The sequence below is a fragment of the Crinia signifera genome, chromosome 2 (assembly GCF_055691185.1).
Source record: "Crinia signifera chromosome 2, ASM5569118v1, whole genome shotgun sequence".
In the NCBI taxonomy this organism is placed as follows: domain Eukaryota; kingdom Metazoa; phylum Chordata; class Amphibia; order Anura; family Myobatrachidae; genus Crinia; species Crinia signifera.
Genome location: NC_139218.1, coordinates 341909178 through 341923437, shown reverse-complemented (window position 1 = coordinate 341923437; position 14260 = coordinate 341909178). Strand labels below are relative to the sequence as shown.

At 44.6% G+C, this 14260-nt stretch overlaps 1 long non-coding RNA gene and 5 other non-coding genes across 7 annotated transcripts; all 6 read left to right on the top strand.

Annotated features, from left to right (window-relative positions):
• The first annotated feature begins 1588 nt into the window (after window positions 1-1588).
• Window positions 1589-9851, top strand: LOC146057839 (uncharacterized). 2 transcript variants are annotated; one of them, XR_014469791.1, is made up of 8 exons: window positions 1589-1851; window positions 2341-2542; window positions 3744-3789; window positions 6068-6111; window positions 6599-6758; window positions 7382-7421; window positions 8991-9056; window positions 9665-9851. It is a non-coding gene; the product is annotated as an uncharacterized LOC146057839 (long non-coding RNA). The 2 variants fall into 2 exon arrangements; XR_014469790.1 differs by lacking the exon at window positions 2341-2542 and having other exon boundaries at window positions 1598-1851.
• On the top strand, window positions 3594-3666 carry LOC146061865 (small nucleolar RNA SNORD65). Its single transcript, XR_014471309.1, has one exon. It is a non-coding gene; the product is annotated as a small nucleolar RNA SNORD65 (small nucleolar RNA).
• On the top strand, window positions 4403-4474 carry LOC146061866 (small nucleolar RNA SNORD65). Its single transcript, XR_014471310.1, has one exon. It is a non-coding gene; the product is annotated as a small nucleolar RNA SNORD65 (small nucleolar RNA).
• Window positions 5917-5989, top strand: LOC146061832 (small nucleolar RNA SNORD49). The gene has a single exon (XR_014471280.1). It is a non-coding gene; the product is annotated as a small nucleolar RNA SNORD49 (small nucleolar RNA).
• LOC146061868 (small nucleolar RNA SNORD65) lies at window positions 7230-7302 on the top strand. The gene has a single exon (XR_014471311.1). It is a non-coding gene; the product is annotated as a small nucleolar RNA SNORD65 (small nucleolar RNA).
• Window positions 8081-8153, top strand: LOC146061869 (small nucleolar RNA SNORD65). Its single transcript, XR_014471312.1, has one exon. It is a non-coding gene; the product is annotated as a small nucleolar RNA SNORD65 (small nucleolar RNA).
• Window positions 9852-14260: the final 4409 nt, after the last annotated feature.

Here is a 14260-nt window from a genome sequence, read left to right as displayed (position 1 = left end):
TCATATTATGTAACCTGATAAAACTTTGGGCTTTTATATGGTCAAATGATTTCATGGTGGCTTTTAAGGAGTTAATTTACTAAGTGGCAGGTTCCGACCGTGTTTAGGGAGGGGTTTAGCTTTACTTGGGGGGGGAGCAGAAAATCCGTAGCCACACCACATCCATTATTCAATGCAGTGGCCAAATCCGGATGCTGATTGATGCTCACCCAGCCGGTGTGGGGACCTGGTGAGCCCAGTGGCGGGAGGCAGCCTGAGCCACGGGAGCTGCTCCTAACTGGCCTGGCAGCGGGACAGGTGAGCGCAGCGGGTGGAGGCGGCGGAAGGGAACGGGAGGCAGCAAGAGGAAGCGGACAGGAGGATGGCGCCGTGTAAGCTGCTGCTGCCCACCCGGCACTATCCTCCCTGCCTCAATCCAACATCTTTTCATGTTGGATTGAGATTGCAAGAAACATGGCTTGTTTCTGTCAAAAGCAGGTGGATTTACGGCTCTTCCGACAATCCACCTGTTTTTCGGCAGGTCAGAACATTCTGACCTGCCCCCCCCCCCCCCCCCCCCCCAAAAAAAAACCAGGATACGGCACATATTGTCTACAGCAACTAGGTCGACAAGCATTAGGTCAATATGGGTCTAGGTCGACATGGGTCAGTGTCGACATAGATCTAGGTCGACATGGGTTTATGTCGACATGACATTTGGTCGACACAAGCATTAGGTCCACATGGGCAAGGTCGACAGTCAAAATGTCGACATGGGGTTTTTCACTGTTTTTTGAGCCGACATGTGCCAACAGGCTGTATTTCATGCCCTACCATCCACTAGGGTGTGGTGGGAGAATAAAACAGTGTACCTGAAGCATTGCGAGCACAGCAAGCAACGCGGACCATTTTACAATGTGTCGACATTCGGGTAATACAAAAAAGTTAAAAAAACCATGTCGACACATTGACTGTCGACCTTGCCCATGTCGACTTATTGCTTTTGTCGACCTAATGACCTGTCTAAACCCATGTCGACCTAGACCCATGTCGGCCTTGCTGCATGTCTACCTAGTGGTGTCAACCTAATGCTTGTCGACCTAGTTGCTGTACAAAGTATGATCCACACCCAAAAAAACAGCTAGTACTGAATAGGTCGGAACCCCTTCCAAAGGATGCCGGCCTGACTTCGCCGTATAACCGGCATGAAGATGTCTCAGATGGCCCTCGATGTGGGAGAACATCAATGGCAAAGCCTAGTTTTTTAAGGTGAGGGGACACAGAGCATAACTCCGCCACCGCAGACCGACACCTGGAAGCACCGCCCCCGAGTTCGGATAGGCTCACGGGCAATTCAGTAAAAAATAATAGATGACTATAGCTAAAACTAACGATGGTTAGCCATCAAATAGTTTAATAGTATCTGGTTGCAAAATCGCAATCGAAGGCAACGATCGATGGCGACTGCAACGCTGGCCATACCTCAGCCATTGGCTGCTCACAGGGCGGATCCCGGAGTGCACCTACTGCAATTGGCTCATCCACACGTCCGTTCCGTGTGAGAGAGACCGGCCCCACGCGCGTCATCTGCCACTGTTCCAACTTTCTTCCCCCGGCCCCAACCTTCCTGTCAATGGCAGGGCAGCGTCACAGCGTATCTCCACATGGTGCACGCTCACGTCATTCCGCCTCCTGGTCCCGCTCACCGCGCCACTTTATTAGACGGAAGGAGTAGGAGCAGTTCCACGGTTTGAGCGGCTTTTTAAGCTGTAGCTACGCGTGTCACCCAGTCTCTGCCGCGTGGTAGCAGGCAGGTTAGGTGTCTTGACTCTTCTGTGAAGAGCACATGGCTGCCCCTGGATACGATGAGCTGTAAGTTGGTGGTGGACCTGAGCGGGCGACTGTCACCGGGGAGGAGGGAACCGTGGGGACCCCGTTAAAAGGCGGGGCGGCGGCTGCACATCTCGGTGTACAAGAGTACAAGCATGCAGTGTAATGGCGGTGGCAGGCGGGTGTATCAGACATTTTTCCATGGCACCCCAAAGACCAAAAGTTTCTTCTTGAGAAATTTAGAAAAAAAATATAAAATTAAGTAATTTTGTGTTTGTGTCACCCTAAGTTAAATTTTATGGTGAGGGACAGGATTCACTTCTATTTGTCCACGTATTTAATAATTGAAAGCCACAAGCACTGGTTTTGCCTATTTCACTGTACAAAAATAATTTGAATTGGTCCTGAACTACCACCCCCAGGGCACCCCTGCAAGCACTCTGCGGCACCCCAAGGTGCCACAGCGCACAGTTTAGGAACCACGGGTATAAATCATTCTAAATGCTATTCACCCTAACATATCCTGTATAGGAAACTGTTCCACATCTTTTATGAAGCCTTCGTAAATGGATTTCTATGGTACCACTCAGACACCTGTCTGTAACCTGTACTGCTGCCATGTCGGACATGTTTATGGTGTCTTTACCAAATTAACTATGAAAGCAATGACTGCATGAGATTTGGATAATATACACTGTAAAGTAAAGGTTCTGCAGTAACGGAAAAGCTTCAGGTAATAGAACTACTTTTTACTTTTGACTATTCCCACCATTTACTAAGGCAAATAGACACACTTCTCTCCCTCTGCCAGTGGTGTGTTAGTAGCAAGAACACAGTGCGATTATAACCACATGCGATTGCGTCTTGAACTTTAAAGCGCATGCGATAATCGCAATGTGTATGGGCACCTTAAGTTGATTTATGTTTAGATCTTAATCAGGCTCTTATTTGCACTTGACTGCTGTCAGCTGGAGCACTGATAGTCTTAAGGCCTCCATACACTAGGGCGACTTGTCGCCCCCGACTTCCCCCTGAGCTTCCCCGGCTGCTCCCCGGGGGAGTTTGATTAGATTGGCACTTGATGTGCCATTTTTTACATGTGATAAATCGTCTCGATTTATCACATGTAAAAAACCCGGGGGGGGGGGGGGGGGCTACAGAGGTGGGAGCAGGGGGGGCTGGGGACGCTGCGGGGGACACGTCTGTGTCCCCCGCTGCGGGGGACACAGACGCTGCGGGGGACACAGGCGGCATAGAGCCGGGCAGGGGGAGCCGGCGGGAGCTGTCAGTGCTAGAAAAAAAAAAGCTTATACAATGAATGGGCAGCCTGTGATTGGCTGAGCGCTCTCTCAGCCAATTGCTGACTGGCTGAGAGAGCACTTAGCCAATCACAGGCCGCCCATGCATTGTATGGGCTTTTTTTTTTTTATTCAAAACTGACAGCTCCCGCCGGCTCCCCCTGCCCGGCTCTATGCCGCCTGTGTCCCCCGCAGCGTCCCCAGCCCCCCCTGCTCCCTCTACCGCCTCGCCGCCCCACTAGGTCCCAAGTCAGGTGGTCGGACGTGCAGCAGGTCTGACCACCCGACGCAGATCCGATGCGCACGGGACCGCGCATCGGATCTGAGGGGACATCAAAACTAGCCGATTTTGGTCCGATTTCGGCCAGATCCGACTGATCTGGCTGAAATCTGACCAAAATCGGCTAGTGTATGGGGGCCTTTACATGCCCTGATGTTTGGTAAAGTTTGAGCACACTACAGAACAATGACTAATGTTACAATGCGTAATGATGAGATTAACCTGAAAATAGCTGGAATTACCGGCAGACTGCAAGTGGTGAGAAAGGTCTATCTGAGCGCTGATGTATATAAATTATTATGCTATACATATGTTCTGTAATGTACTAACTGATTTATGTTTACATTTTTTTTCAGGCCTACATGTCCCGGCAAGGAATGGACTTAAAATAAACACGCTATGGTAATTCTTATTTATTTACATGTCTAAGGCCCTTAGTACATCTTGCGTTCCTATGAGGGATTTTTAGTTCAACCCTGCAAAGTTATCTTTAATGTCTTGCATGCATTGATGGAATCTCACCAGGAAACAAGTCTTCCTATATGTAATGACCTTGGAAAACTGAATTGTAACTACTGATTATTTCAGACAAAGGGGCCCATCGATTATTTGCGTCTAAACACCCATTTTCAGGGATTAGCTGCAAATCGCCCCCCCCCCCCCCCCCCCCCCCCGCCCAGATTGCATTGCAAATGCCATTGTATGGTAAATGGGGTCCCAAAAACCTGGTGCCTACCTTTAAACACACCTAGACCAATGAAATGATGTGAAGTCTGGAAATTAAAAACCATAGATTTAGCGTTATTTAGGCATGCAAAACAAGTTGTGGTTTATAGGCCTATATAATGGCCTGATTTATAAAACTGTTTAAAATAAGTGTGGTTTGGCATTAGAATGCTACTCTTAAAATGGATTTTCTGTTCATGCCAGTGTTCACCTGGAACTTTCAGAATACCATTCTCTACTGACTAGAAACATCTAGCTGTAATCTACCTTTTTGAGACATTGACTTGCGCAGTGATGAGAGTAACCTGAAAATAGCTGGAATTACCGTCAGACTGCAAGTGGTGATTTGGTCTATCTGAGCGCACTCAGGAATCTTCTCCTTTCCTCCTATCTCACTGGTCCTATACTAGGGCAAAGGTCTAATATATGGCAGTGTAGTGAGCTGGGGAACACTTAATGAAATGTGATGTCTAAATGTGTTTTTTGACTGTTTCCTTAGGTCTGACACCATATTTTTTTTGTTTTTAATCAAAATTGTGCTTTGTGAAACAAGTTTATATGGCTTCTATTCTAGGACTACCTTAAGAGCAATGCCCCATACACTACACAATATGTAGCACTGTCTATATCAATAATGGTATCTGCAGTGCCTCAAACACTGAACGATATTGTTCAGTGTTGTCACTGGGACCCTGGTCAAACACTGCATAATATCCTCATATTTGGCTGAATGTTTACTGACAGTAGTGGTTAACAATCCATGGGAGGGTGCATAGTTAATGATATAGTGGGTACACACTTAAGGATATTCGCGATGACCTTGTTGATAATATAATCATGTATGCAAATTGTATAGTGTGTACAGGGCTTAATATATCTTTCTATGTCATATATTGCCCCTTGCTGTCTGCATGACTACATGCACATAATGGGCCTTATTCTAGTTCACTTTCTGACAAAATGCTTCTTAGATGGACAAAACCATGTGCACTGCTGGTGGGGCAGATGTTACTTGTGCAGAGAGAATTAGATTTGGGTGGGGTTTTACTTCAAAGTGAGATCTATATTGCAGTGTAAAAATAAAGCAGCCAGTATTTACCCTGCACAGAAACAAAATAACTCACCCAAATCTAATTCTCTCTGCACATTTTACATCTAAGCAGGATTTTGTCAAAGAGTGGACTAGAATAAGGCCCAATGTCCCTCATGGCCGCCTTCAGATAAAACATGTGCTTCACAATGTAAAGGTGCCAGGGGCTTATGATTCCATCATATTGTGCGTTTCAGGGGGGCACTGCTGTATGTATGTATGTAAAGCTATCTAGATACGGCATTGACTATTGGATACAAGCTCTGGAAAGTTTCAGTTTCCTCCTAATGCTTACATTTTCAAAGGGTTGTCCATGTATTAGTGTTTGTACCTCCTAATATAGATTGTAAGCTCCACTGAGGCAGGGACAGATGTGAATGTTCAACTATACTCTACAACACTGCCGAATATGTGTGCGCTATATAAATAACTGGTAATCAATGGATATCACCTCCCTCAAGTTAGCTGCTCTTAATATACGATTAAGGTGTGTACTCGCTTGTACAATTTAGACTATGTATACAATTTAGACTATATAGTGCAGATCTGCACTATATAGTCTATGCTGCCAAGACTTTCTGGCTGCGATATGGGAGCGCAAGGGTTAAAACCCATACAATCTGCATGCGATCCAGATGATATTTTGACTATGGTCAAAATCTCATGCACATTGTACAAGTGTGTACACACCATAAGTCTTGCAGTATTTGCTGTTTCATGAGGAGATTCAGGATATAGGAAGTGCCGTCAGGTGCGAGAACTGACGAAAAGGCTTTCCTCCTGTCACCACTACCTCACACCCCTGCAGCATGTTCTGTGCTAGACCCTTTACTCAATACCTGATTTTTTTTTTTTTTTTTTTAGATGTTGAGAATCACCAAGAGACCATGTAGATGGTGGCTATTCGGGTAAGCATGCTCAACGGGAAGTTGTGTTTGGAGTGCCCATGATGCTTTGTTATCCCTGTCTGACATGTCATTCATGAGGACACATTCAATAACTGAGGCCGCAAATATTGATATTCTGCTCTACAGGAGCAAAACTTCTATATGTCGACAGTGCCTGGGTCACCCGCTATTGGCCAATAGGCAGTAGGCCAACCAATGAAAAAAGGTCGACATGAGTTAATTTATTACTTCACAATCTAATAGGCATAGGGGTAAAATAGAAGTGTGCCGAGCTCCGCAAAGTATCGCGCCGAAGGCATGGCTAGCACAGCCGTACATTAAAACGGTTTCCATAGAGACCAATAAGGGGAAAAAAAACCTTTGAAATTGTTTTAATGTCTACCTTTTTTTGTTTGTCGACCAAAACCATGTCGGCCTATTGACTGTCTACCACTAGTGGATGACCTATTGGCTGTCTATCTAATTATCCACACCCTTTCCTTTACAGGCACAGCCACATCCCAATAACAGCAGGCGGGACATAGCGGCTACGTTGACCGGTGTTTATGCCTAGGACAATCATTCCTGCTGAGACTATGGTGGCTGTTGTATGCTTGGCAATCCTCTGTAGCTGCTGGCTACCCGCAATGGGGGACTGAGTGGAGAGGGTAAGCTGCATGCTAGGTTTCCTTTTCTACCTGTGTGTGGGGGGTTATGTCTCTGTACATATCGCACATGGTGGTTTACACAAGTAGCATGCAGTATGATGGCGGCAGCAGGAGAGAGCCCTAGGTACAGTTCAGTCAAAGGATGGTATCTGTGTAAAACATTCTAAATGCAATTAACCCTGATATAGCCTGTATAGGAAATTGTTCACATCTTCTTATATGAAGGCTATGTAAATTGACTCCTATAGTAAGCTTTGGTAGTGCTCAGCCATCTGTCCTACTTGCATTGTAACTAGTGTGGAAATATCTGACATTTTTATGGTGTCTTTACCATGACTCAAGTAACTATGCAGGTGGCTACAGAAGCCATGACTACATGTCAGACTCTGATATCCACTTAAGCTGATATAAGTTCACAATCACTGCACGTTTCCTGATGCTTGAGTGGTCTGCACACTGCGGAACAATGCGGAGTGATGAGATTAACCTGAACATAGCTGGAATTACCAGCAGACTGCAGGTGGCGAGAATGGTCTGTCTGAACGCTGATTATATAGTTTGTTATGCTATGGAGGTTCTGTAATGTACTAACTGATTTCTGTTCATTTCTTTTTTTTCCCAAGCCAACATGTGAAGGAATGGGCTTAAAATAAACAAGCTATGGTAATTCTTTATTTTCATGTTTTAGGCCTTTAGTACATCTTGCATTCTTTCAAGGGATTTTTAGTTCAACACTGAGTTATCTGTAATGTTTTGCATGCACTGTTGGAATCTCACCTGGAAACAAGTGTTTCAACATGAGATAACGGAATTGTAACAACTTATTTCCGACAAATTCTGTTGCCACTTTTGAGCTCTAGACCTATGAAATGATGAAGTCTGGAATTTTAAAACCACAGCTTTAGCAGTATTTACCCTTTGAGTGCCAACGTTGCAGCGAGATGTGCAAAATATCCGCTTAAAAATGCCAGTGACAGTCGAGGAATATGAATCACTTTAGTTATTGCTGGCAATTGATCTGATGTTAATTAATTGACGCTTAGTTCAATATTTTGACCTCCCCAAAAAGTTGCTGTGAGCAATGCTGCTATTTATAGTGGATATTTTGCACCTCACAAATGTTCACACTCAAAGGTTTAAGGCATGAAAAACAAGTATTTAGGCCTGATTCATAGTGCTCCAAAATAAGTGATTTGCCATTAGACTGCTACTGTTAAAATGGACTTTCTATTCATGCCAGTGTTAACCTGGATCTTTCAGAATACCGTTCTCTACTGGCTAGTAACTAGCTGTAATCTACCTGTTTGAGATAACGACTTGCGCAGTGATGAGAGTAACCTGAAAAATAGCTGGAATTACCGTCAGACGCCAAGTGGTGATTTGGTCTATCTGAGCGCACTCAGGAATCTTCTCCTTTCCTCCTATCTCACTGGTCCTATACTGTAATGTCATTTAGGACTATAAGGCTTTGAACATCAAGGGCAATGCCCCATACACTATATATGTGGTACTACAGATATCGTTGATACCGACAGTGCTTCAAACACTGAACAGTGTCTTTCAGTAGCATCTCTAGGACCACCGCCAAACATGCAGTCATTGAGCGATAGTCAGATTTAACTGCATGTTAAAACAATATGGGTAATTGTTAACAATACATGGGAGCGTGCATAGTTAATGATATAGTGGGTACACACTACACACTAAACAATATGCACAATGACATCAACTATATCCTTATGCATATAGTTTTTTTTCGCAAATCGTATGGGGCTTAAAGCTGGCCATACACTTAAGAGATTTCTCAAAGGGAGAAGTCTACTGCTCTCCAGGCAGCAGGATCGCTTGTGATCCAGTAAGTGCTGTCCGATGCTCTCTGATCCAGCAGATTCTTTGTGCAGCACCGTGCAATCTAGGGGCTCCGATTTAAGCACATGGAACGTGGGATCTAAAACACGTGCATTTGCCCGATATCACAAGACTTCTCAGAACAATGCGTCAGAGGACAAAATCATATACTTGTATGGCTAGCTCCTAGATGTATCACATTCTGATACATCCTGCCCCTTGCACATCTGCATTTATTAATGCTGTATGCATGATCACTTGGGTATAATGTCATTCATAGCCGCTATCAGCCCCCCTCAGTTCTCGCATCTGTCACCACTACCCCGCCCCCTGCAGCATGTTCTGTACTAGATCTTTTACTTAATACCTGCCTCTGTTTTACAGGTGTTGAGAATTGGGTGGGTTGTGCTGTCCTGAAAATCAGTGTCCAAGTAGATGGTGGCTTGTCAGGTAAGCATGCTCAACAGTAAGTTGTGTTTGGAGTGCCCATGATGCTTTGTTATCCCTGTCTGACATGTCATTCATGAGGACATATTCAATAACTGAGGCCTCCAACACTGATATTATTATTATTATATATATATATATATATATATATTTATGTGTATGTAACAGAGTAAAGGTGCTCACACACTTTTGGTTAGAATCGCGTCTAGTTCAAATCGCACAGTGTTTATTTTGCCTTGCGATGCATGCTCCTGTGTAGTCCATATCTCCATGCTAAATAGTATGTATAGATGGGTATTTTCGTACTACATCACATCGCACCCCGTGTAGGGAATGGCATGCTGTACTGTATGTACTTTACATATTGTAGTCTAGTTTAAATCTTATGTATTAAATAGCACTGTGTATAAAAGGCAAATAGCACCTAGAACTACCTCACGGAGTGAGGGCAGCATGGTCTCTGTAGTAAATGGAACTTTTCCCTATTTAACAAATGAATAGCACCGGAGTATAAAACTTACCCAGCGCTTGCATAGAATCCCAAGTCTACCTGACATGGTTGAGCATGTGTTTACTGTCCTGTTTCGGTAACATTCTCTATCACCTTTTAGATGAGCTGCCCCTGTCCTGGACTGGACATGCCGTTTTGCATGGAATGTGAAGACTTCACTACAATTCCTCCCTTTTCCTGCATCACTGTTACCAACTTATTCTCAGAATCATTCACAGCAGAAATCGTTTTAATGCAGAGTGACAAATATTGACATATAGTTGTAATTAAATAACTTTTATATTAAATTACTGTTTTGTTTTCTGACAGACATTCTACACAAATCTTTACGCACTGCAAAAATGTTTCAGAACCAACCTACTATCACTTTAAACTGGTCACATAAATTACATATCTTTTGTGGCCAGTTATAACCGGTTCAAATTGAAGATTGAAGGCAGCCACAGAACCTTTTGTTTCATAGGTGTCCCAATGTTATGGGATAGAAGGGCAAGCCTAGTCACTAATAGTGCTTTCAGATATGTGATTTGGGTATTGGCTAGGTGTAGTAAGCTGGCAGATTCCTGTGTGTTTTGAGCAGTTTCATGGACCTAGGGCTTAGTCCCACTCAGGTACTTTGCATCCAAACATAGAGGTCTCCGGTTGATGCATGTTCAGGGGCAGAACCCCAGGATTTCCATGTAGGTGTCATATGGCGAGAGAGAACCGTTGCTCACATTAACCCCTGGTGCCCAGTGGTGCATTGCTGGCTGGAAAATGTATTTTTTATTTATAATAAATTTGTTAAGCAAATGGATTTTACCAGATTGCGCCCAAACATTGGAAAAACAATGATGATTTAGGAAATGGTTTAATCTCAATTTGCTCCCATACTTTTCTGCATTTTTGTCCCCACCGGAGAGATCGGACAGAAATCTTTAGGTGTGTGTGTCTATACTAGACTATATCCACAATAATATTGTTAAAGATATTTTTGTGCATATTAAAAAAACCTCATATACGGTGTATGCACCTTAATGCTGGATACACTGGGCGATATTTACTTAATGATCTGGAGGATATTGCATACAGATCATCTAGTGTGTAAATTCAATATAATTAATGATGAGCACGGCTGTGGGTGGTTAACACCTGTCTGCACCTGTACTGGAGCTTACTCTGGAGATCTTGTCAGTGACTGCATGTACAGGGCAGGTGATGTATCTGACCAATATCATGAACATCTCATGTATAATCTGTCAATGTAAGCACACTTAAAAAAATGTCCCCAAAGGTGAATGAAGTTAATCAGCATCCTAAGTAGTAGTACAACTACATAAAGTTGTGACGTTAGATGAGCCGCTATCTAATAACATAAGGAACATTAAATAATCTACCAGCAGGTAGATGATGCGATTCATGCTGAATTATTATTTTTCAGTTATTTATATAGGGCACACATATTCTGCAGCGCTTTGCAGAAAATATTCAGTCCCTGCCCCAGCGGAGCTTACAATCTATATTTCCTACCACATGTACATGCACACACAGACATTCTAGGCTTAATTTTGCTTGTAGCCAATTAACTTACCAGTATACTTTTTGATTGTGGTAGGAACCCACACAAGGACAGGGAGAAAATACAAACTCCGCAGTTAGGGTTGTGGTGGGGATTGTACACTTGACCTCAGTGCTGCGAGGCGCTAATGCTAACATTACGCTTTCTGAATTGCGTCATCGTGTTCCTACCACCAATTGCACAATGCCTGTAATATTGGTAGTGGGGACATGACCACAATGACGCAGTCGTAAGTGCCATACCACCTGTACAGTCTCCTATAATGAGTCCCTCTCCCTATCCACATCATGCTCACTGGCCCCACCCCCTGCATGCAGGGACTTTGAGAATCACAAGTCCCAGAATGCAGGTCATTATTAGGTTTTCTGGGCCTTTATTTACAGTTTCTTATTGTCCCATATATCTTGTAGTCCTACAACAAAAACAATACCCAAATAGAAACAAACACAAATAAAGTAGAACTTTATTACCTTTTATTGAGCACGTAGGATTGGTCCTCTTCTCCAGTAGAAATTCAATGGCTTCCTAAAATCAATGTAGATTGCATCCTCTTCAATCCAAATTAGGCAACCATGGGGTTAAAAATAATTAGATAGTGCAGCGAGCCACCGTGCCTGAAGCGTGGCGAGCGGACGTGTATTACTTTACATGTATTCTGCATCCCCTCGCGGGGCTTGCTGCGCTCGCCACGCGTCGTGCTTGCCACATTATCTAAAAATCAACCATACGCCTACGTGGATAGTGGGGGGTATGAAAAGGTCGGAGGACGCGTACCCCGGGCTCGCCGTGCTTCGGGTTGGCGTTGATCCTGGGGGTGGCGTTGACTATGGGGGGCCATTTAACATTGTAAGGACCCATCAGGGTGCTTGTACAATCAAAAATCGTATACGATCGCATCGATATGCGATGTGATATTTTATTGTACAATATTGCATACCTTATTTAGCACAATGGTATACAATGCGATGGGCGCAGTGCTAGGAAACAAGTACCAAAAAGTGCAAAATAACCCGAACCAGCAGACAGAGGAGCTGCTTGTTTGCACAAGCAGCACCTCCCCAACAATGAGGGGAGTACCACTGACGTTGGTCAATGGAACTCTCCTCAGGCTATCAAAAAGGTAGCTCCACACCTAATAGGCTGTTCCGTGTCTCCATAGGTGTGCATGTTAAGAATTTAACAGGTGCTTCTATGGCTGGTTCCCACAATATGGGGGAAGTCTTAACACAGGTGTCTATGGTGGGAACAGGAAAATCAGGCTGACTGCAAAATCATTTGGGGTCAACCACAAAGGTGTCCCCAATTGACTGCGGTCAGCCTGATTTGCCCCCCCAGGGACCCAGTTGACCTACCAGGATGTTAATATGACAGCCATAGGAGCTTGTATAAAAAGCTGTGGCACTCCAACGCTGGCTGTTGGAGCCGGTGCTGATTATAAAAATCCGGGGGACCTTTACACCTTTTTTTTTTTTTTTTTTGTGTGTGTCTCATTGTATTTTTATAAACAGGACCTGCCATAGCCCAGTGCTGGTTTATGAAATACAGAGGGACCCTATACATTTTTCCCCCTGTATTTTTAGAATCAGCACTGACTTATAGAGCCCAGGTCCAGTTATGCTTAGTAGGGGGGACCTCACGCCGTTTAAAAAAAATAAATGATACCTGTTTCTTTATTTTGCATATGACTGATCCGTACAATGCTTCATTGGCTGGCCATGTTTGGCTGCCAGCAGCAAAATTTGAATATCACCCTCGGAAAATGCAAATTACTGATCAGTCGAAACAGCCAATCTTAGTAAATTTCCTTCTTAGAATTCACACTGAGCTGAATTAGAGAAGTAGGATTAGTGACTGAGGGAATGCATGATGAGTGAGATGCCCAGCAATGTGGGAATGATGCACAAGGGCCAGCTACAAAATTTTGGGGCCCATTTATAATGTAATATTTGCAGCTTATTCCTCGAAAACACCTTTTTTCTGGCTTTAGCAAATATTAAGTATTCCCCAAAAGGAAGAGGGAGGGACTGCAGCAGGAGTCTCTGATCCCTTCTGCCTGCAGCTGCATTCCCATTGTTTTTATGGGGCATGCAATGCTGACAATGTATCACTATCAGGCAGCGCCGGAGCTACCGCCCTCTTAAGGGCCCTACATACGCAGAGATGTGTGCCAGAGATACATAACAGGAGATTCAGCACAAGAGATTTCACTTGTGTGGCTCATTTCAGACAATGAGCCGCATACAGGCCCTTATTCTGATTCGGTCGGTACGGCCCGCGTGCGGCCGTACCGCCGATGTTTGGACTCTGCACATGCGCAGAGGTCAATCTGCGCATGTGCAGCCCCCTTCGCCGCAGACGTATTTCGTCCGCCGCAAAGGGGGCGTATAGGGGCGTGAGAGGCTTCATGCCCTCATTTCCCTATGTGTACGCCCCGCGTTTCATGGGCGTTCCCATGCAAACGCGGGGCGTATGCATGGTAATGAGGGCATGACGCCCTCATTACCATGACATGGGGGCGGAAAGCTGACGTCGCCGGATGTCAGCTTTCAGCCCCCATACAAGCTACCACACGGACGATTGTCCGTGTGGTCTCAGCTTGCGGGAGCTGCCGCGGCGTGCGGCCCTGCCTTCGATGGTCGACGACCATCGAATGCAGGGGGCAGCTCCCACCATGGTGGAGGCGTACGCCTCCACCATTTTTGTGCGGATCGCCAGCCGTCCGTGTACGGACGGCCGTGGCGATCCGTCTGGTGGGCGGCCCTTGGTTTGTGCGGCCGGAGCCCCGTGTGCGGCTCTGACCGCACCAACCAGAATAAGGGCCACAGAGAGATTTGTGACAGATTCAAATTGGGAGATTCAGCATGGGAGATTTCAAATCTGTCACGACTGTCACAGCCGCACATGCCATCAAACTGCACTGTGTATATGTGTATATATATATATATATATATATATATATATATATATATATATATACACACTATATATATATATATATATATATATATATATATATATAGGTACTTATGTAGTATCTGGGCTGCCGATTTTGTGATTGTATGCCTTACCTTAAGGCATACAATCAGATGCGATGCGATGCGATTCGATACGATTTTGCATAGGATTCAATGTTAAGAA